Source organism: Somniosus microcephalus, chromosome 2 (genome assembly GCF_052327205.1).
Source record: "Somniosus microcephalus isolate GS21.2 chromosome 2, FLI_Smic_1.0, whole genome shotgun sequence".
In the NCBI taxonomy this organism is placed as follows: domain Eukaryota; kingdom Metazoa; phylum Chordata; class Chondrichthyes; order Squaliformes; family Somniosidae; genus Somniosus; species Somniosus microcephalus.
The window spans coordinates 305,474,701-305,497,617 of NC_140988.1; positions in this window are offsets into that span (position 1 = coordinate 305,474,701).

Sequence of the window (22,917 nt, forward strand, 5' to 3'; positions counted from 1 at the left end):
GCCAATTAAGGGCCACCCGGCAACAGGTGACGTCACAGACTGAAATTTCATCTGTCAAGAAGTTTTGACAGATGAAATATCAGCATTTCACAGCTGTTTGAAGCTGTCAAACACTGACAGTCTTACTTCTAACCTGAGTCCTTCTCTCCTGCACAGTAAGCTGAAGGCTGTCACTTTTGACAGTTCGCAGCTGTGCTTTCTGTGCCAGTGAGATGAGGGACTCCCGGGACCTAAAGGAAGGAAGGCTGAAAAGGTAAGCAAAGGCCATTTAAACTTCTTTAATCAATTTAGACACACCAAACACACTTACCTTTGCACTCATGTACACATCACTCACCTGAACACTGACATCTCGACCCCTCCAAGTCCTTCAACCCGACGGCCCGCCTCCTCTAACTTGGCGTGGTTTGGAGCCGTCGGGAATCCCACACTTCAACCTTAAAAATAGGGATTAGGCTATAAACTGCCTGTTAACTACAGGCAGTTAATTGGCACTAATCCCTTCCCACCTTGGGTAGGCAGGTCCCAGTGCGGGGCGGGTACCCGCCTCCTTTGAAACTGGCATGGAGTCGGGTTTGGCTGCGGGATGGGGTCAGGACCCCTGATTTCGGGATTTTAACCACCCCCCCCCACGCCTCCAATCCCAACTCCACGTCCCAATGAAAATCCTGCCCTATGCCTCTATTTATGAAGCCTAGGATCCCGTATGTTTTTTTAACCACTTTCTCAACCTGCCCTGCCATCTTCAATGATTTGTGCACATATACCCCCAAGTCGCTCTGTTCATGCACCCACTTTCGGATTGTACCCTTTAGTTTATATTGCCTCTCCCCGTTCTTCCTGCAAAAATGTATCACGTCACACTTTTCTGCATTAAATTTCATCTGCCACGTGTCCGCCCATTTCACCAGCCTGTCTATGTCTTCTTGAAGTTTATCACTATTCTCCTCACTATTCGCTATACTTCCAAGTATTGTGTCAGCTGCAAATTTTGAAATTGTGCCCCGTACACCCAAGTCCAAGTCATTAATATATATCAAGAAAAGCAGTGGTCCTAGTACCGACTCCTGGGGGAACACCACAGTATACCTTCCTCCAGTCCGAAAAACAACCATTCACCACTACTCTTAGTTTCCTGTCACTTAGCCAATTTCATATCCATGCTGCCACTGTCCCTTTTATTCCATGGGCTTCAACTTTGCTGCCAAGTCTATTATGTGGCACTTTGTCGAAAGCCTTTTGGAAGTCCATATTCACCATGTCAACCACATTGCCCTCATCAACCCTCTCTGTTACCTCATCAAAAAACTCGATCAAGTTAGTTAAACAGGATTTGCCTTTAACAAATCCATGCTGGCTTTCCTTAATTAATCCACACTTGTCCAAGTGACTGTTGACTTTGTCCCTGATTATCATTTCCAAAAGCTTCCCCACTACCGAGGTTAAACTGACTGGCCTGTAGTTGCTGGGTTTATCCTTACACCCTTTTTTGAACAAGAGTGTAACATTTGTAATTCTCCAGTCCTTTGGCACCACCTCTGTATCTAAGGAGGATTAGAAGATTATGGCGAGTACCTCTGTGATTTTCTCCTTAACCTCCCTCAGCATCCTAGGATGCATGCCATCCGGTCCTGGTGACTTATCTACTTTAAGTTCAGACAGCCTTTCTAGTACCTCCTCTTTATCAAATCTTATCTCATCCAGTATCTCCACTACCTTCTTTTTTTTTAATTCCCCTCTCTAGCCCAAGCACACTGACGCCAATTGTAGCACCCATACCATTGGCCCAGTTGAGACAATGATTGAATATTGCATCTTTCTGGTCTGTATGGCTTAGTACCATGCAAAATGATGCACATGCTCACTAAGTCTTCAGGGGTGTTCATGATTGGACATCTGTACAAAGCTCCGGAAAGGAGGAAGAAGAGCCAAACCAAATTAGGGTTGGGCAGAAGATGAGGAAAAGGCTATCCATGACTATGCTTCCTGATTTTCTTTCTCTAGTGCTGTTGCTCATAGCAATGATAGACCAGCCAATCTTATCTGTCGCTGTGATGAAGTTAGCACTTGTAATGTCTGAGACACACCCTTTGCACCCAGAGCTTCACTGCTACAATTTTAGTCAGCTCATTCCTCTAACTTCCCCCTCTACTTCTAGGTGGCACTGCATCGCAGTTTATAACTGCACCTGTGGGGAGATGGTGCAGAGTCCTTTCCTCATGGTCAATCTGCAAACCCACCTTATCGCTGCTTAGATAAATTTGCTATATGTAAAATACATAAACTAGATGTTCTGGCCATCCATGGTCAATGGTAAGAAATACAACCCCTTCTGCCTTGTCACATCTCTGGGAAATGACTGCACACACCATGAATTCATTTGAAGTGCAGTGAACAAGGCAACCCTTTTTGAAACAGCAAGATTCCACAAACAGCAGTAAGATGAATGATCAGTTAACTTCCTTTCTTTTTTGGTGCGGGATGAGAGAGGAAATTTAACCAGGACAAAAAAGCCACTGGTGGCCCGAACTTCCACAGGGCCAGTGGTGCACTTCAGCAGGAGTGCAGTATGGCTGCAGAGGATTGGCAGGGACTTCAGTGTCTGTTGGAGCCTGTTTGGGACGGAACTTTTGTGCAGGGTCAGGGCTGAAGGCTGCAGTTTCCCCACACCAGGAATTTCCTTGAATCTGGCCTCCATAACGCCAAGTGAGCAGGGCACCAAGAGGAACGCAGCATGCAGGTCTGCTTAGCAGCAGGTAGGGTTCAATCTGGGGGTCCAGATCTGTGTCCTGGCCTGGACCCCAATTAAAATACCGGCATCAGTGTGCTTTTTAGCCCCCTTATAAAGGGAGACAATGGGCTGGATTTTCCAAGACCCGAGGAGAGGCGGGCATGGAGGCGGGACTGCTGGTAAAGTAGCAGAAAGTGGGGGCGGATGGCAAACCCGCCCACATCCCGCCTCCATGCCCTTTTGCCAGAAAGCAGGAAGATGTGTTGCTTCGGGTCCCATCTCCTGGAGGTGGGAAAGGCATTAAATACTTTTAACTGCCTGTTAACAGGTAGTTAACAGGCAGAAAAAAGGATTAGTGCCATTTTACCTTCACAGGTGAAGGCTTCCCGAACTCGGAGAACCCCGCTGGGTTGGAGGAGACGTGGAGGAGGTCTGCGGCGGTCGGAGGCACCTGGAAGTAAGATGTAGAGGTGAGTGATGGGTGCATGTGTGGAGTGGTAAGTATGTAAGGTGAGTGTTAAGTGTAAAAAAATGTTCACTTAACTTGTTTTCTTCCTACAGCCTTCATCCTCTCTGGATCGGGAGACCCGACATCCTCGTTGTTGATTTCACAGACTGGCTGTTGGAACCTCCAATCCAACAGCCATCTGAAATCGACAAAGTTGAAAGGTTTGACGAGTCCTGAACACAGGGATTCATCAAACTAAAGAGAATGTCATTGTTTGACAGCTTCACAGAGCTGTCAAACGCTGACATTTCTTCTTCCAAGAAGTCTTGACAAGTAGCACGTCTGACGTTGACGTGTTCTATCAGTGACTTCCTCCCTAATTGGCCTGCTGAGCCTGCAAGGTCAATCGGGGGAAAATCCCTCTGGTTGGTCAGACGAAGATGGAGGCGGGACATTGACACGACAAGCAGCAGTCCTGTCTCCAACTTATCTCCATTGAGAAAATCCAGCCCAATGGGTCAGATGGAAAAGACATTTTGCTAGTTAGTGGCACCAGCTGCCATGTCAGTGGATTTCCAGCACAGGTTTTCACTCTCACCCTCACCCCACCCCTTTGGCAAGCACCCAAGATGGTGATGCAGGCACTCACTGCCGCCATGAAAATGAGGTCACCTCCCCCTAACTTTGGATATTGGGGCAGGGTTAGGAGCAGAGGTCACCCATCTGCCACCTTTCACTGGTGGAGCGGTGTTGAGTATTATCAACTTCTGCAGCTTTGAACATTCACTTCAACGACGAGATAGGGTGCCGGTTTTCATCTGAAAGGGAGCATTTTTTTTTCAATTCAGCTATCCCTCGCTACCATACTGGAGTTTTAGCCTAGTTCATACAATCAAGTCCTGCAACGTTGTTTGAACCGAAAGCCCCTAACTTCGAGATGAGAATGCTGCTGGTTGAGACACCCTGATGCATGTACTATTGCCTGGTAAGACATATTCAGCAGTTGGAGCCAGATTGCAGTTATATTAATTCAATGTATGAAAAACATTGTGCACAAAATTAAAATTAAAACTACGTTATTATAGGGGCTCCGAGGAGATGAATAAGACTCTGATGCAGTGTCAGAACCAATGATAATAATCTCATCTGTGCACAGATTACTGGAAATTTCCACACTCTTTCACAAAGACATGGTTTTTTAAAGATTATTTCTAAAAAATATGCAATGTTTGTCAGATATCTGTTGTTACAACAATGTATTCTGACTCATTACAGCTGTATAAATTTGTGATAATTTTCTTGTTAATCTTTCCAGTGCAGTAAGATTGTATGATCTTTCCACACTTGAGTCTCACTAGATGTCAGTACTTGGCCATTAGGGGATCCACTTATAAAATACGCAACCTGGAGCAGATTTTTAGTATTTCCTGTGTGATGGGGGGAGGGGGGGTGGTCAGAGCCTAATGATTTTCCAGTAAACTTGGAGATAGGAAACCACTGGTATGACATCAATAAGCCAACAACATTTACTAATGGCTGCTACGATTGCCACAAGCCCATGATTCAATTGGTTTCAGTAAGGTAGCATGACACCCAATGTCAGTAGTAGCACTGGTCACTTGGTTACCTGAGCTTTCACTAGAAAAGGGAAGACACATTTACTTACTTTTTATTCCCTTGAGTTTAGAAGGTAGAGGAGTGACCTAATCAAAATCTTTAAAATGATAAAGGGATTCAATACAGATACTGAGAAATTATTTCCTTGGTTGAATGAATCTTGAACATGGGAATGTAATCTTAAAATTAGAGCTGGGCCATTTAGGAGTGAAATGTGGCGCTCTCTCCTTCAATAGGCTGTGGATGCTGGGTCAATTAGAATTTTCAAGACTGTGATCGTTAGAATTTTGTTAGGTGAGGCTATCAAGGGATATGGATCAAAGACGGGTAATTAGAATTGAAGTACAGACAGCCATGATCTTATAGAATGGCAGAACAGGCTCAAGGGGCTGAACGGCCTACTTCTGTGTCTATGTTCCTATGGCATGCAGTGAGATAATGACAAAGAAGCACTGTTAAAGCTGTATGTGTAAATAGCCGATAGCTTAAAGTGCAGTGCTATGGAATTACAAAGAGTACAAGACAGAAAGAGAGAGAAAATTGAGCCCAGAGAGTCAGATCTCAATATGGACTTGTGGCAGTCCAGCATGCTATTTTTTTAGAAAGAGTGAGTGGAATGCAGAAGATCCCATGACACTCTTCAAAGAAGAGCAGGGAATTCTTCTGGTGTCCTAGCCAACATCTAGCCTTCGACCAGCACCGCCAAAAACAAATGATCCAATTTAGGTTTCTTTTTGAGAGAGAAGAATGTAAATGGGACCCTGAATCAATAGTTCTTGCAATGGACCACAGCTTTGTTGTGTGTTCTGTGCCCCACAGTGGGTAAATGGCTTGCAATCCTTCAAGTATCAGTCATTGCTAGTATTTGTGCTAAACCTGTGAAATTCCTTTTCTTAGTTTGTAAAGTAAGGGTTAATAAGGACTTGGACTTGTCAAACAGTATTCAAATTATCATTGTATCTTTAATGGAGAGTGACGTTTGTTATATAATGGTCCCCACATTCTCCACATCATTAGTTTTCTGATGCAGCACTGTAGTTATAAAGCCCCCCACGGTGACTGCTGATCCTCCCATCTACGGTTACATTGCAGCTATAAACAGACAATTCACCAGTTAGAAAGCTGCTTTATTCCAATGGAAAAAGATCACTGAAACTCATGTTCAGTGTGATTCACTTCAAGGACACTAACAGCGCAATATTTAATTCTCTATCTATTGTAAAGGTGGTAAGTGTTAAATGAATAAAAATAGCTGAAAATAGCAAATTGGCAATATGGGAAAGTCTCAAGATACAAATAAAGCAAAATTCTTAAATGTGAAACGACTCCTCTGGGTATCAATGCATTTTTTACGTGTGGCCAAAAGCTTCTGTTTCTGAACTGGTCATTGCTAATACAACTGTAAATATTCTTAGCTGTATTATTGAGAATAAATAGCAATACAATATGAATTTTGTAATGTTTGGGACTACTACATCTGACGCTTATTTCAGTTTGCTCACTGTATAGGGAATTACAAGTGTGGACTGGCACTCTGATGCTCTGTGGCTAGATGAAACATAGGGGGTAATATTGGTTTGACACCCTGCCCGATTTGCTTTTCCATTGACCAATTCACTCTCCTAATTCATAACTTTTCAGCTGCTGGGCCCCTTTATCAGCTGAGAAAAGGGCGGCCAACAGTTGAAAATTTTCCAAGAATAAGTGAGAGTACAAAATAGTACATCTCAACAACAACAACAACAACTTGTATCTATATAGCACCTTTAACATAGTAAAACATCCCAAGGCGCTTCACAGGAGTATTAAAGAAAAAAATTTGACACCGAGCCACATAAGGAGAAATTAGGGCAGGTGACCAAAAGCTTGGTCAAAGAGGTAGGTTTTCAGCAGCGTCTTAAAGGAGGAAAGAGAGGTAGCGAGGCGGAGACGTTTAGGCAGGGAATTCCAGAGCTTGGGGCCTAGGCAATCTGTTCAAAAAATAATCTAGGCGTGGAATTTCAACTTGCCACCCAGGCAATCTGGATCGGCCGCCTGTTATAGAAAACAGCCAATTTTCAATGAAAATGAATATTGGGCAGTTTGTATAAGGGCCAGCTTGAGTGATGAGTATATCTCTACCCCATAATCACCCCAAAAAACCTTATGAAGTGAAAATATATCTGCAGTACTCTTCCACTTCTCAAACCACTCTACCAAACTATAGTGAATGATTTAGGGGTATATATGCACATATGTGTATATTGGATAGGAATGTCATCAAAATACCTACTAATTGTACAGCAGCTAATTCAGAGCAATCGAGGCATTCTTTATATCATTTGAATGATTTTCCACAATTTCATGCATATAATAGTTTAAGATTGCACTGATTCTTCTAAAATTGGCAGCTGTACAAGAATTTAAAAAAAAAGAAATTCAAACGGAAGTTTCAAACTGTACGTTAGCTGACCTTTTCTTTTTAAACAGCCAGCAACACAGATGTTAATGTAATTAGGTAGCCAGGGAGCAGAATAAATTTTATCCATACCGCTTAGCGATTCTTATCACACATCTATAGATCTTTGAACAAAATACAGGCGAATATGCTAACTGAATATTTATTTATGAATATTACTGAGCAAAATAGTGGTCTATAATGGAATCTTTATAATTATAGATTGTCCTTGCGCACATCAGCAGTGCTGACATTGACAGCAGTAATGCAAGCTGTAATTATGCTGTAAATCAGTGCAAACAATAGTGGAACAAGTTGATTGTGGGCTGCCAGAAATTTTCTGGAATCCATTTATTATGCTGAGTTGGCCAGTGCCTGCAATTAAACTGATTTTTGTTGCTCATGAAGGTGAGGGAAAGCAGCGTTGTAAATATTTCTACTTTTCACCCTGGCAAAGTACAGTACTGCATGAGGTTGGATAATAGCAAGGGCTGTCTACAATGTTGGACAACATCTAGACTTCCCTAATGGGATTTTCATACCGAGCCTCATATTATATGTCCTCTTACTATGGGCATCTTGCCCAGGTCCATTCAATTTGGTTCAGGCTATGTACTGGGTATGGTGGTGTAGTGGCTAGGTTACTAGACTAGAATTTCTGGAGACCTGGACTAATAATCTAGAGAACATGGATTCAAATCTCACCATGGCATGTGACAGTTTAAAAGCAGTAAAAAGTGACCATGAAGCTGTCAGATTGTCATGAAAACCCAATTGGTTCACTAATGCCCTTAAGGGAATGAATCCTACTGTCCTTATTGGTCTGGCCGATACATGACGCCAAAGTGGTTGACTCTTAACTACCCTCTGAAGTGGCCTAGCAAGCTATTTAGTTGTATCAGGGCAATCAGGAATGGGCAATAAATGCTGGCCTTGCCAACGTTGCCCACATCCTGACAATGAATAAAGAAAAAGGCTTCAATAAACTGGAATTTCTTCTAAAATGGCAGAATATATAGAGTGCCCATTTAGATAAATTTCATCTTTCTCCTTCTTTGGCAGCAATCCATATCCCTCAAATCTTTAACTAGTTTGGAATCTGTCCATTTCCTTTTTGAATGCCTCCACCAATTCCACATTCATTGTATTCATTGCTGAGTATTTGTTCCATCGTTTCATTGTAGGTGAGAAATAACTAATCTTTCAGCAACATTTAAATTGAACAACAAATTTTGGTTTGGAACAGAGTCAAGTTTTCACTTTGCTGCTGAGGTCTCTGAGGAACTTGTAATGTTAGTGAGTTGGACTGGGTTCGAATACGCTTGATTGATTCAGAAGAAACTAAATCAAGCAATGAAACCAAGAGAGAGTGATCTCTTTCCCTTTTCGTTTGCTTTTGACCTTAAACTGAAAAAGCAATGACATGGAATTTGCAGTCGGAATGACGGCGAACTGGCAGCGTTCGCTGTCATTCCGCCTTTGAAACTAACCGCAACTTCGGGATTTGGCGCATGCGCATGGTGAAATCCCAAACGTTGCGGTCAGTCATTGACGGCTCCAAAACAGGCTGCGCTGTCCCCCGCCCCCCACCCCTCCACCGAGCCGGCAATCTGTGTAATCAGCCAAATCATTGAAACTGATGAAAACTTTGACTTTTCCGCAGTAATTATGCTGTTAAATTCCGCACTGAAAGTTAGACCCAAAGGGATTAGGTGTAACTGGGATTTTTACAGTGTTATTACTGCTAAACAAATGTTAAGGGACTGGAAGACTAATTTAAATTTTGTGCAGTATGAAATTAGTCCATTTTAATAAAAATTAATATTTTTAAGAAACTTTTCAAAAGTTTTTTTTACAAATTTAAAAAAAAAGTTTGTCCATCTTTATTTCAGGTTTGCCCTTTCCCCATGCGAGAGCCCCAATCTTTCTTTTGCTCTAACTATTTTAAAAGGTTAGAATTTTTAAAGCTTGCTTACTTCCTTGCTCGCTGTCTGAGAATTCTGCATTTTGATTGGCTGCTTAGACAGCCTGTTGACGTCACGGCAGTTCGCACAAGGGGATTCCCACTACACTCCGTTGATTTGAATTGAAGGTCGGAAAACCCGAAGTTCTCGACACAGGGATCGTGAGATTCTTGTATGAAGCTAATTCGGGGCCAGCAATGAATGCTTTCGCTTCACCGCTGACTGCAAATTCCGGGCCAATAAGTAGAAATTAAGAGACATTTTGTGTAGAAGTCTCACTATTACTAGAAACTGGAATGAGACAGCCTGAGCTCAACTCACTTGTGACTCCCATTACATGCTGGAGAGACCATAACTCCATTCCTTTGAGTTAGCTTTGAATTTGGTCTTCTCAAGAGGAAAGGATGGCCCTTTTTAAAGTAGTATCCCTCCCACAAAAACATTTGTATTCAACTTTCGCAATTATTTAATTTAAACATTCCTGATTTTGTTTTCAAATCAAATATTGGACCTTTTAGACCTACTGTGATATGTATATTGACATTTGATGAGGCTATTCTGTGTCAAGAATATGCAATAGAACATTGCAGCTGGAGAGACTACAGACTATCTATAAATAAGACTGAAGGGGATTAAATTAACTTTTATTTGAAATATAGTGGAAATCAGCCAATGACATTGTAGATGAGTGTCACAATGAATAAATAGAAGTGACAGCAAATACGACTGGAAGGGTTTCATGTAAATACCCTTCTGGTACTCTCCCCGCAACCCCCCCCCCAAGCTTCTCTGCAATATTGTAAATTAACAAGTGTATCTCTGAGAACTAGTTCTTCTATGCAGGTACCCTTTACATTCAAAGCAGAAAACAGGTCATTTTCTTCCCAGTTCACTGCAGCCTTTCAAGACTTTGCAGGCAATTTGCTGGGTGTCTGCTCAAGTGGTGCTTATTAAGGTAAATGGTGCTCGTACCGGTGATAACCATTTTCTATTTGCATTTTCAGCACCAATTGCACTAGGCACTCTAAGGCCTCCAGCTGGCAATGCTTTATTTATCTTGCATTGTCCTGCCAATTTGGTGTTACTGCCCTCCGTCTAGCTCTACCATGTTTCTCCAAAATCTTCAGCATTTGATAACCATGGCACACTTTTTTATTGAATATTTGAAAGCACAATAACATACATTGAATCCATTAATGAAAACCCCTGAAGATATAATTGCATGTAGCAGGAAGAATTAATATTGGCAATTGCCGCTGTGTAGCAGAGTTTAGGGTGAACATTTCAAGCACGAATCTCTAAGTTATTCATATCTTTTTTGACACAAAATGCAGTAATTTTTCTGATCAGTACTTGTGAAGATAAATAACTGGAAAAGGACTATCTTTGATATTTTACGCTGCCAGAGACTGAACCCGACCATTCACAACCTTGGTGTCCTATTTGACCCAGAGATGAGCTTATGACCACATATCTGCTCCATCACCAAGACTGCCTACTTCCACCTCCATAACATCACCATAGCTCATCTGCTGCTGAAACCCTCATCCATGCCTTTGTTACCTCTAGACTGGACTATTCCATTGCTCTGCTGGCTGGACTCCCATCTTCTACCCTCCATAAACTTGAACTCATCCAAACCTCTGCTGCCCATATCCGAACTCGCACCAAGTCCCGTTCAACCATTGCCACTGTGCTCGCTGACCTACATTGGCTCCTGGTCTGACAATGCTCCGATTTTAAAATTCTCATCCTTGTTTTCAAATCTCTCCATGTCCTCGTCCCTCCCTATCCCTGTATCCAGCCAATGTAGGTCAGCGAGCACAGTGGCAATAGGTGAACGGGACTTGGTGCGAGTTAGAATACGGGGTACAATAGCATAGTGGTTACGTTACTGGATTAGTAATCCAGAGGCCTGGACTAATGATCCAGAAGACGTGAGTTCAAATTCTACCACAGCAACTGGGGAATTTAAATTCAGTTAATTAAATAAATCTGGAATAAAAAGCTAGTATCAGTAATGGTGACCATGAAACTATCGGATTGTTGTTAAAAACCCATCTGGTTCAGTAATGTCCCTTGGGGAAGGAAATCTGCTGTCCTTAGCTGGTCTGGCCTATATGTGACTCCAGACCCACAGCAATGTGGTTGACTTTTAACTGCCCTCTGAAATGGCCTAGCACACAACTCAGTTGTATAAGTTGGCTCGCCCCCACCTTCCCGAGGGCAATTAGGGATGGGCAATAAATGCAGGCCAGCGACACCCACATCCTGTGAATGAATTGAAAAAAAACCTACAACCCTCTGAGATCTCTGCACTCCTCCAATTCTGCCCTCTTGCACATCCCTGATTTTAATCGCTCCACCATTGATGCCTAGGCCTTCAGCTATCTAGACCCTAAGCTCTGGAATGCCCTCTTTAAGACTCTTCTTAAAGCCTACTTCTTTGGCCAAGCTTTTGGTTACCTGTCCTAATATCTCCTTTTGTGGCTCGGTGTCAAATTTTGTTTGCTAACGCTCCTGTGAAGTTCCTTGGGATGTCTTACTACGTTAAAGGTGCTATATAAATACAAGTTGTTGTTGTTGTTTTATTACAAGTGTGTCTGAACTATGGTCAATGGGAAATTTCTGAGTGCTGGTAATCTGACCCATGCAGCCTAGCGTACTCCATTTTATTTGTGCTTACATTTTGTATTCACTGGTTTGTCCTGTTTGAATTTCTTGAGCCTGGAGGTTTGGAAAGGACTGATCTTCATTTGTGACTAAATCCAAAATCAAAACACCTAGCAGCTTGAGATACATATAAACTAATGTAAGCATAGATTTAAATTTTCTAGCTGACCCTTGAGGCTCTGTGGTATGCACCCAAATGGCCTACAATTTTTGGTTTTCAGCAACCTTGTGTTGGCTGAAAAAAAGCTGGGATATTCCTGCTGGATTGAAAATACAATCTTAAAACACAAGTGATTTACTCAATAATAGATGTTGATGATCGTTATATCCTGGGGGCCCACTACTTGGGTGACCAAATCAAACCATAAGTTCAAGATCCATGGTTAATTTGATATTCAAGCATGTTTGTCAGTTTGTTTGGAAATGTTGTCACTTTTCATTGGCTGTTGTCACTTTTCTTTGGCTGTAAAGCACTTTGAGATGTCCGGTGGTCGTGAAAGGCGCTATATAAATGCAAGTCTTTCTTTCTTTCTTGTTCTTTCTTTTATCCTGATGAGGTAGTGTGAGAATGGAGTGCTTCAACTCAGAAGAAATAAAACCTACCATGAACTGACCTATCCAGCAGAAGCATACCTTGTTGGCCGATCACAGATCAGTATTGATGGAAGCCAATAGGAAGTCTGTAAGCTGAACCAACATAGCTTCCCAGCTGATGGAGGAGGAACATAATGATAGAACACTCAAAAGTTGACCTGACTGAAGATACTTTGATAGCAAACAGTATTTGGTACGATTTCATGCCATGTTTTACATCAGTTCAGTTTGGGTTTTGCACATTCCTAATTGAAATATTTTGTTCCCTTCAAAATCCGAACAGGAGCCTAAAAAGTTCAAACAGCAATTTGAAAATAAATTCTATTTTCATTTATGCTTCAAAAACTACTTTGAAATCAAATGAGATTTTTGGTAATGATATTCAGTAAATATTTAGCAAAAATTGATCAAATCTAGACACTCGTAACTTCTGATGTATTCCATGATTTCACAACGGAAGGCTGATCTGGTGAAATATTTGCAACTTCTCAAAAATGTTAAAATTTCAGGACTCAGCACATGTGAAAGTCTAGCGAGATGGCAATTTCATTCAGCTAGCAGTCCATCTTCATACTAAAACAACACAGACATAGAAACGTGTTACAGACTGTGAACTGCTATAAACTGTAATCTACCTCACTTGCATGTTAAGCTTTCTGATATCGCACGACATCTTTGCCAGAAGATAATAAAAAAAGTCACTGTACTATGAAGTTATTTGTTACCAAATAGTTAAAAGAGCCTCCCATACCCACTCAATGTCTTGCAGATGAAAAATTCAACACTTGGGGAAGTGTCAAAGTGACACCTCAACCATGAGTTAACACCTTCAGGAGAGGAAGGGAAGAACTAGGAAAAGGGGGAGAAAGTGCATGTGCATGTGCCCACACACACACAAAATAGCTTCATGCTGTCATTATTTATCCATGAGGATTGTCATTCCAATTAAAAAATACTTCTGCATAGCTGTGAACATTGTTAAACTGTAACATACAATTGAGCAGCACAAGATTTCAACACAAGGTTGCTGAAAAGCAAAAATTGTGTCCCCTTTTGCTTTTTCGACACAATTCTACTGCTTGCCCATCACAAATTCATAAAAAAGAATGGGCCATTTCTACAATTTGTTTTTGTGATTTGGGCAATGCTGGCAAGGCCACATTTATTGCCCATCCCTTGTCCTGAGAAAGTGGTACAAGAACATCAGGAACATACGAATTAGAAGCAGGAGTAGGCCATATGGCCCCTCGAGCCTGCTCCGCCATTCAGTAAGAGTATGGCTGATCTTTGACCTCAGCTCCACTTTCCCGCCAGATCTCCATATCCCTTGATGCCTCTAGAGTCTAAAAATCTATCTTGAATATACTCAACAATTCAGCATCCACAGCTCTTTGGGGTAGAGAATTCCAATGATTCACAACCTTGAAGTGGCAGTAGACCTAACCTTGAATCCCTTCCATCTTTTTGCTGACATTGCTCCCAAAATAATGTTAGGAGGGAACTCCAGTATCTTGACTGAGTGGCGATGAAGGAACTGTGATGTAACTCCAGGTCAGGATAGCCTGTGACTTGGAAGGGAACTTGGAGTGCTCAGGTTGTGTTGCTATCTTATTTCTCTGTTCTTGAATATCTGCAGTCATGTGATAGTTGGAAGTACAAGTTGATACAAGTAGAGTTTCTTCTTGTAAATAGTCTCCCTACTTTAAGGCATGAGGCTAATGATTTTTCACAGAACCCCCTGCTGCCAAGGATGCAGTAGAGGTTTTGAGCTTTTACCTGACTGCTGCATATTGTGGTGGTGCACTGAGCAGCAACTTCTAACTGAGTGAGAAATTGTCAGACAGCATCAGAATTTGCACCAACCCTGCCTCTCTGCGACAAAACTCCATCCATTTGTGGCTGCTGAATTCAAGTGACAGGCAGCTTTGAGATTTGAATCTGTGATCATCCAGCTACCAATGTAGCATTCATGCTGCTGAGCTTATAGATCATCTTATTATAAGGCGTGATTGCACAAGATTGCACTCCCAGTAGAGAATCGTGGTTATGGGTACCATGGGACCAAAATAGGGCTACAACATTGCATGTATGGCATCATGGATCACCCCTATAAATTTAACTTTTCTACAGATCATATTTTCCAATATCCTATTGGATTAAAAAAGGTGGAAATTAGTTATGGCCCGTTTTCAGGTCCATAACCAATGACACGCACAAAGCACCGCCCCAGTCTGAGGCTGGCCTGAAATTGGGCCTCAGGCCCCATTTAAATAATTTAGGCAGAGGCAGCTTGCTTATTTGAAACAGATGAACTTTGCCTTGCCTGCAATGGCCTTTAAGTAAGTTCTGGGGGAGGGGTGGAAAGAGGACAATGGGTGGGTGGTCCATGGGATTGCTGTGGAACTGGGAAGACTCACTGCTTGCTCCACTCAGGGCAACATAATTTCTTGGAAGGGCTTAAAGCAGGACTAAAAATTAACATATGCAAGGGCCTAATGTCTGTTTTAGGTGGTCTAACCAGGGGTGCCTGAAAAATTGTCCAACCCAATAAGGTGTTGCAACTATTTCAGGTGTTTTGGGGGCGTGAGAGTCAGCACTGTGAAATTGGTGGTTTTGGTGTGAAATATAGGTGCAGTGGGGTCCAATTTCTGCCCCAAAGACTACTTACCCTTCCCAAACATTGCAAGAGGTCATTTAATTTCACATGATAAAATGTTTAACTTTATTTGAAAAAACTCCATTTGCATAAATATTGAATAACATCAAGTTATATTAGCTACATAAAAACATTAGCAGCATTATTTACTACTGTAACTCACTGTTTCCCAATACTTGAAGTCTTTATCTCCCTCAATCTTCCCTACCTCTTACAATCTGGAAGCCTACAAAACTCAATGAATGATTATGTTCTGATTAACCTAACCTTCTCTATTATTTGGTGGTGCCTTAGCCCATTAATTAGGTTTCTTAATCTTAATAGTAATATAATTGTCACAGTGTCTGGTAACTTCTCCACTATTGAGGTATTTGTAGTGGTAACAGACACACCTTCACATCACAACATGTCAGCCAAGGTGTCCAAATATTTTCTTGAAAAATATGAACTGTGCAGTGAAAAATGTGGACTTGCAATTTTTTATGAAGAGTTTCAAGTTGCCAATGCAGCTTCATAAAGAGCAAAACTCATTGCAGTAATAAAAAGCGGCAACATAAAAGTGTGCCAGTAAAAAAGATTCAATCTTTCGAAAGCTACAGTTCATCTGTCGTTATTGGGACATTATTCAGCCAATAATTCTACAATTGTAACTATATTGTGTGAATTTCCAGAGCCCATATTCCACACTTCTCCACAGACAGCTGTCTGTGTAACTGATGTATATTACATCAGTTATAAGGAGAGAATATGGTTCCTAGGAATTCAGGCAATAAATGTGGTTACAATTTTAGAAATTTTGGTTGAATAATGCTCCAATAACTCTAGATGTATTGTACTTGAATATTTGTAAGAAGCCTCCTAAACAGAAGGTCAGCAGTTTTTAAGGGCTATGATGGTACGGTTTCTAAACAAAGAAATACCGACAGGCATTACTTTCAACAATGGAAAACATAAAGACAATTTAAATGAGTCTCGCCATTTTCAGCTTTTAAAAAGACAGTTGTAGACTGCTTGAATTGGTTTCTGTTAAAGGCCCACATTATCAATCCATTACTTGACATTGTAAGATTAATTGGGACTTTCCAGGTCTATTTATTTTGTTTTGTGATCCATCTTCCTGTACAGATTACTTTTGTTGTTTTGTCAATTTTTATGTGAGATGAGTTTTGATTGACTGAAATGCCCATTTGTTGGGACATTGTAAATCTGACAGTCGTAATATATCCCATTTTACAAGATGGCAAAGGTAACAGACTGATACAATAATTCAGGGTTAATGACTTTCATGATGTTCATCAACCTTACTTTACCATCTAATTGTGTGATGATAGAACCAAATTGGCAATATTTGCAAAATAGGACCTCTCTCTTATTTATTGTTCCTAATGAGCTTAATGAGCGTAAAATGAACTTTAAATAATAACTGTTGTAATATGATATTTTCTGTTATGAACCATTAGCTTATTCACCATCAAAGATACAGCAATTAGTTGATTAAAGGTCAGACTCATTATAGGTGGCTCCTGGTGTGTGGAAACTTTACATTTGTGCATCGCTCTATGCAAACTAATTTGGTTTTCTGAAGATCTCACACAGCTTGCGTGATGTGCTCTATATGAATATCTTCAACACTGTGGCTTAAAAGTGACTAAAATTATAACACAACTAATGGTCATACTGCTGTTGAAAAGACAGGATTCAAAAAAATCAATAATTCTTTGGACTGAGTGCCTTTGAACTTCCCCTTATGTTTGGTGCCCCTTTGATCCTGCCCCATGAACAGGATCCCATGTGAGTTGCAACAGACAGCAACTTAAAGCTGCTGGGCTTCACAAAAATTACTTGACATTACAAGCTCACAACCAAAATTGGCTAAAATTACAAATGTGGGGCATTTTGTTTTCTAGACATTAGCACCTACTTGAAATCGGCTCTGATGAGGTGAAATAGGCTCTGGTAAGGTTAAATCCCACTTAGGATCAGTTTTGCAGACAATTTCTTTATGAAGCACAATATTGTGCCTGAACAAATTTAAGATCAATTTCTCAACCTTTCTTCCCATGCCATAATAATTTCCTGTACAAATTATAGCCCTCAGTCGAGTCATGCCCAGACTACTGCTACCCAGTCCTCACACACAGGAACACAAAAACCGACAGATACCCCCCCAAACGAGGACACACCGAAAGCCCCAAACCCCGCTCCTGCCACACAACATATCCCAGAAACCCAGCCAACAACCAGCCACCAGGCGAGTCCTACCCAGACTACTGTTACCCAGTCTGAAAAACCAGCCCCTCAGGCGGTCCTGCTGACCGACTCCAACGGAAAGTTTCTGGACCCCCAGAGGCTGTTCCCAGACCATCAAGTCCTGAAAAAATGGTGCAGCAACACAGGCCAAGCAATGAAGATCCTGAACAAAGAATCCCTTGGAAGCCCCAAATGGATTGTGATCCACACAGGCACGAACGACCTACGCACCCTACAGGAAGGCACGGCTTGGGCGGTGAGCAGGATGGCAGAAAAGGCCAGCAGGGAATTCCCCGAGGCGCGGATCGTGATCTCCACACTACTGCCCAGAAAGGACACCCCAGCCTATATAATCCACAACACCAACAGGGAGATCGACACGAGATGTTCTGTCCTCCCCAACGTCTCCCTGGCCCATCATCCAAACATCAACACAAGGGACCTCTATGACGAAATACATCTACTCAAACAGCGGATGTGGGTCTTCGCAAGAAACCTCATAAACACTGCCAAAAGACGCAGCCCTCCCACCCCCCCTACCATTGGGAGCCCAAACAGGACCACCAATGTCCCCCACCCCCCTTTACAAAACCGACAACAGAACCGTGCTTTTATACCTGACCCAAGACCCCCCTCTAGACCACAGACTGTAGACCAAGAACTGAGAAAGATCATGACGATGCTGAACAGCCTGATAGAAAGCCGGAGAAATTATTAATATTGTTATTTATCATTATCATTATTGTTATCTTATCAGTATTATTACTATTATTAGATAGATATATGTGCATGCCTCATGAAATTTATACTAAATCATCACTTAGCATTATAGAAAATAGTGTTTCCACACTCATCCCACAAAATAGGTCCATTTTATTTTGTTTTATTGAACTATATAAATGCGTTCTTTCCACATAAGCTGCTGGAATATCCAGGGCCTCCGCTCCTCAACTTTTGGGATGAAGAGTACAGACCCTGAATTCCTAAAAGCTATAAAAGACATTGATATAATTGTGTTAACAGAAACATGGTGCCAAAAGGACATGCCGACCCACTGTCCTCCAATGTACCATGAAATCATTGTGCCCTCAGTAAAGAACACTAAAACACGCAAGGGCAGAACCTCCGGGGGAATATTGGTGTGGTATAAGGGAGAACTGGACAAACACATCTCACCGGTAAAACAGGGGAAATCACACGTATGGCTAAAACTAGATAAAAATATAGGAATAGCAAAAAAAGATGTTTACTTATGTGCGATCTACATACCTCCAATAGATTCGCCATATTTCGAAGAGGAGTTATTTGATACTCTCCACATGGAAATCAGCCATTTCCAGGCCCAAGGAAAGGTGATAATATGTGGGGACCTAAATGCAAGGACCGGTTGTGAACCTGACTTCATAGACCCACAGGGAAACAACCATGTGTTTGGCCAGACCCCTTTAGATGTCACACCAGCCATCGCAAATCGGAACAACCTTGATCGTGAAATAAATAAAAGCGGTAGGGAGGTAGTGCAACTCTGCCGAGCCTTAGGCCTGTACATAGTTAATGGTAGGTTCAGAGGGGACTCCCTAGGGAGACTCACATACTCCTCAACTCTTGGGTCTAGTGTGGTGGACTATACAATCACTGACCTGGACCCCTGCGATATCAACGCATTCACTGTCAGGCAGCAATCCCCCCTCTCAGACCATAACCAAATAAATGTGTACCTTAAACTTTCTGCCCAAACTACAGACACAAAAAAGGAACACAGTAAGCTACATAAAATAAACCAGACATACAGATGGGCCCCAGACAGTGGAGATAAATTCATCACAGCACTAAATTCACCTGATCTCACAAGTAAAATTTCAAAATTTAAAGAAAATCTATATGAGATCACCAGAGATGGTGTAAACACGGCCATAGAGGATATAAATATGATCTTCCATGAGGCAGCTGTAAAAGCCGACCTCGTGAAACAGAAGAGGAAGCATCACAAAAGACAAAATAAAAATATGAAATGGTTTGACCACGAATGCAAAAATGCCAGAAAAGACCTGAGAAAAATATCAAACCAAAAGCATCGGCAACCAAACAATCCGGACCTACGTACTAGATACAATGAAACCCTCAAAAGATATAAACACACCATTAGGAACAAAACACAAAACTATACCCACAAAATACTCGAAGAAATTGAAAACTCCACCAATCCAAAACAATTCTGGGAAATGTGGAATAACCTGAGTACAACACAATTGCAAGCATTACCAATCCAAGATGGCGACATCTGGAGAACACATTTTGAAAACCTCTACAAAGACATCCCAAAAAACAAAACAAACCCAAGTCAACATCAGGTCACAGAAAAACTCCACACATTAGAAGCAACAATTAAAGACAACCAAAACCCTCTAGACTCCCCAATCACATGGAAAGAACTGGCCACAAAAACAAAATCTCTCCACCTAAAGAAAGCCTGTGGCCCAGACAACATCAAAAATGAAATGCTAAAGTTCAGCAATATGGAGATGCAGGGTGCGATACTCAAACTATTCAACATCGTATTACGCTCAGGCTGTTTTCCCGATATCTGGTGCCAAGGACTAATCTCCCCCATATATAAAAGTGGAAACAAATCAGACCCAAATAACTACCGCGGCATCTGTGTCAACAGTTGTCTAGGGAAGTTATTCTGCAGTATTCTAAATAGTAGATTACTTGATTTTCTTAACAAACATAATATCCTCAGAAAAAACCAAATAGGCTTTCTTCCAAAACACCGCACCGCCGACCATATCTATACCCTTCACACCCTCATTGAAAAACATAAACACCAAACAAAAAATGGGAAAATATTCGCCTGTTTCATCGACTTCAAGAAAGCCTTTGACTCTATATGGCACGAAGGGCTCTATTATAAACTTCTTCAGTGTGGAATAGGGGGCAAAGTCTATGACCTTATTAAATCAATGTATCTGAAAAACAAATGCGGGGTCAAAATTGGAGACAAACGCACCGATTTCTTCACCCAGAGAAGAGGCGTCCGGCAGGGCTGCAATTTGAGCCCGACCCTGTTCAACATATACATAAATGAATTAGCAGACATGCTGGAGCAAAGCGAGTCACCAGGTCTCCGTCTCCTGGATGGAGAAGTGAAGTCCCTGTTCTATGCGGACGACCTGGTTCTGCTGTCTCCCACAGAACAGGGATTACAGCAACAACTAGACCTACTCGACAAATACTGCCAAAATTGGGCTCTAACAGTAAATCTAAAGAAAACCAACATCATGATTTTTCAGAAAAGACCCAGATGTCAGGAAAACAAATACCAGTTTACCCTCAGTGATACCACTATAGGACACACTATGAGCTACACCTACCTTGGTCTAACTATTACAGCATCAGGGAGCTTCAGCATAGCAGTGAATGCACTAAAAGAAAAAGCCCGAAGAGCCCTATATGCAATAAAAAGAAAATTCTACAACATCCAAATCCCAATCAAAATCTGGCTCAAAATTTTTGACAGCATAATCCTGCCCATTGCACTGTACGGTAGTGAAGTATGGGGCCCGCTAAATCACCAAAGCTACACTAAATGGGAAAAACACACAATAGAAGCCCTACATGCAGAATTCTGCCGAAGCATCCTTCGCACCCAAAGAAAAACGCCAACAAATGCATGCAGAGCCGAACTAGGCAGATACCCACTGATAATAAACATCCAAAAACGAGCACTAAACTTCCTAAATCACCTCAAATCTAGCTCCCCAGACACCCTTCATTTCAAAGCCTTTCAGACCCAAGAGCTAAACCCAGAAAAGAGTCCCCTGAGTCAGCTGCTACTGAAACTAAGTACTCAGCCGGACCCTGACCAGCCCCAGACCAACACAGCCGTCCAAACACCAATCCGAGTGAACCAAATCATTAAAAAATGCAAAGAAACCTACCTGGAACATTGGAACAAAATAACCGAAAGCCAAAGCAGATTAGAATGTTACCGGGCCCTAAAAAGAGAATATAAACTGGCAGACTACCTCACGACCATCAGAGACACAAAACAGAGACAGACCCTCACCAGGTACAGACTAAGCGACCACCAACTGGAAATTGAAAAAGGCAGATACAAGAAATCCTGGCAGCCTAGAGAGAATAGAATATGCGATCAATGTCTGGCTGGCGAGGTTGAAACAGAAATGCATTTCCTCCTAAAATGCGAAAAATTCAACACATCAAGAAACATATTATTCAACAAGCTAAGCCAAACAACCCCAGATTTCAAGGAATTGGATGATCTGTCAAAATTGAGATTAGTCCTAGGAGAAGGAGACAGACCATACCTTGGGGCTAAATATGTAACAACATGTCACAACCTGAGGACTGTTTAAAAGTAAGACTGTTTAAAATTAATATTGAACATACCAAATGAAGTAGAAAGACTGTTTAAAATTAATATTGTTTAAAAGTAATATTGTATATACCCAACAAATGTCAAATCGATTGACACCTACAGAATGTTGGAAAACTGTACCTTTTTGCTATGTAAGCTTTGGCAATATGGTTCTCTGTAAACTTTCATGCCAATAAAGCATTTGAACTGAACTGAACTGAACTGAACTTATAAAACAAGTTGGGTTTTCATGGCTGCAAACTAAGATGAACACCTTTAATTGTTTAAGATAATTGTTGGTTAACTAAAGTTTGAGATTGTAGAGATTTGAAAGTCCCACAGCCAATATCTTATTGATAGTTAATTTAATTATGAGATCTTAGCTGCCTGCAGATGCCGTGCTTCTTGAAATGCTGTACCGCAAACTAGTCACATCTAATGTCAGAAAATAAGGTTGGAATCATTTTTTTTTCCATATAAAGAGATCTGTTAAGACCAAGTCAGCTTTTCTCTACCATATCCGAATTGAACATAAGTGGGCTATGTTGTATTCTTTTCAGTTAAGAGTGCTGGTTCACACACCTTTACCTATTAATCAAGTGTAGTCAACATTGCATTTGTAAGCATTAGTTACAATATTGTGCTCCATAAAGAAATTGTCATACAGTTGATATTGACAGTATTATCACACTGCTCATGAACACAAGGATGTATGAATTTTCATTATTCTGAAAAAACATGATGATGGAAAAATGCACAAATGACGATACTGACGCCAGAAGTGGAGGTATTGATCTTTCAAGCAGAAATACTGAAGATTGAATATTTTTTTTTAAAAGAATGACTGGTTTGCATAGGAATGACTGTAGCAAATCTACCACTATAGGGTTAGTGTATTGACAAGAGTTTGTCAAACTGTCAACCCTGAAGTGACCCTGATGAGCAACGGTTTAATCAGACCACTTTGTTGGTCATTGACAGTCGGCAGGTTCCCAAATTCTGGAGTTGGATTAATTGACAACAACATACTAAGTGCTTTTTTTTTTCAAAGTTAAGCGCTGAAGTTATTTGGACAAAGTTTGATCGACGGGTAAGATTGAAGTTAAGTTTCAATCTTGAGAAACAAAAAGGAAATGGTTCTTGTCATAAATTTTAGAAGTCAGAGC